The sequence below is a fragment of the Fonticula alba genome, assembly GCF_000388065.1.
Source record: "Fonticula alba strain ATCC 38817 unplaced genomic scaffold supercont2.15, whole genome shotgun sequence".
Lineage (NCBI taxonomy): Eukaryota > Rotosphaerida > Fonticulaceae > Fonticula > Fonticula alba.
In genome coordinates, this window is record NW_009242985.1 from 1,110 (window position 1) to 3,257 (window position 2,148).

The window sequence follows — 2,148 nt, forward strand, 5'->3', positions numbered from 1 at the left end:
GCCCCGGGCGGCCGGTGTGTGGCCCCCGGCCAGAGGCCAGCCCCGCCGGGCCGCCGCCGCCGTCGCCACTGCCGGCGAGCCCCACGCACGCAGGGTTCGCACGGCCGTCCTTGAAGCCAACATATGATGAGAGGGGCCGAGGGAGAGGGCGAGAAGAAGAGAAAGGCACGTGCACACGCACAGAGAGAGAGAGAGAGAGAGAGAGAGAGAGAGAGAGAGAGAGAGAGAGAGAGGGGGGGGAGGGGGAAGCAGAGGTTGCCATGTGCCCCAAAAGCGGCCCCCCGCGCATGCGTCCCCCACGCCCACAAATAGATCCCCACACAGCCTCTCCACGGTCCCGGCGGGGGACCCGGCGAGCGAGGAGACGCCCACGAGCGCAGATCGCACACCGCCGGAGACAACACACAAACCAGACAAAGGCTTCCCCCATCCAACAACCCGTTCGTTGGCTGTTGGGCTCACATTGTCAAATCATATAAATTCACATTTTTCTTATGAAAATAACATCCGCTAGGACACACACATGATATCAGGCCGGCGTGCCCACCTTTACGCACCCATTTGGCAGTCCGCCACAAGGAAGCGTCGTGTGCGCTTGCGTTGTGTCCCCGCGAGAGACCACACACGCCCCCTGGACTTCCCCGGTGTTCACCGTGTGTCTCGATCGCGTGCGCGCGCGCGCGCGCGCGGCCCCCCATAGCCCCGTCACCCGCAAAGACAGATGCCCTGCTTTCTTCTTCGCCTCTTTTGCTCGCGCCCGGATTTTGGGCTCGCCTCTCGCTAGTCGCCCTGTGGCCGGCGGCGCATCGCGCACCCTGCGGGCCTGGCCCGGCAGTGCGGCGGAGCATGCCATATGGTGACCGCGAGCGCCGCCCCCCCCCCCCCCCCTCGCTTGGCCCCGCGCCATCGGCCACGGAGCCCATAAACCAGCAGGTGTTCGGCCCTCCGACAGGGAAACAGAAGGCACCGCACATCGGCCTTCGCGGCAGGGCCACCCCCCACCGGCACACACACACAGCACCCTTTTTTCTCCTTCTCCCAGCGAAGCAGCCTCTCCCGGGCGCCGAGAAGCGCCTCTCCTCCCTCTCCCTTTGGCAATCCCGGAGGCGAGGCTGCTCGCTCGCGCCAAGCGTGCCCGACACTCGGCCATGGGCCTGCCTTGTAATGTACCCCTTTCAGACGGTCGTCGTCGCGCGCAGAAAGGTCCGTGGTCAAAATGGTGGTGATGGTGTCACGGTGCGACCTGGCCGGGTGTATGGAGATTCTCCGCTTGTCTGTCCATGACACCCTGGGGTCCTGTGCCTTGGAGGGTGCAGCCATAAACCCCCTAACCCCGGGGATGGGGGGGGGGGGGGGGGCAATGGCCTGCGCGCACATCCCACACAACCGAATGCGATGTACACCCTCAGCCGGAGGACCCGAAAGAGAGGCACAGCGGGCCCGAGACACCCAAAGCAAGGTGCGTGTGCGATGCCGGCCCCTGGAGCCGCCTCGTGTACTTGCACATGCTGCAGTCCCTTCCTCCGTCCACCCGCCGGGACACGCTCAAATGCACGCATCGGCAGATAGTATGGCCACACACACACACACAGCGTGCCCCCTCCGCATGCGTCTATTCATCCGCCCGCGCCCGGGGGCGGGGGGAGAATGTGCTGCTCTTCGCAGACACCGATGTCCCCACCAAACATGCCCCCTGTGGGCCCCCCTGAAACGCCCAGTGTCCCTCCTCCCCCCCCCCCGCTCGCTCGCTCTCTCTCTCTCTCTCTCCATGCTGGCTTGGCCATTCACACTGTCCCCTTCGCCCCCCCCCCCCCCCCCCCCCGCACAGACACCGCATGCAAGACCTCGTATAGCCACACAACCAAAGTATTTATCGACATGTGCAGCTATTCAAAGCACAAAGGGACGGGCATATCTGAAAGTATGGGGATATATGTCGTCCACGGAGCGACAAATATGGGTAACGGGCGCATTGGGATGCGCCATCATCGCCTGCTCCACTTGAAAGGCCCGTGTGGCCGGGTGCCGCATGTATCCCGGGGCCGCAAACCGGGCGCCCTGTCGAGCAGCGTGCGCTCGCAGCGAATTCACCACCTGCGGCAGGGCGCAGCCCAGATCCGCCGCCACCTGGTGCAGCACCGGCCGCGG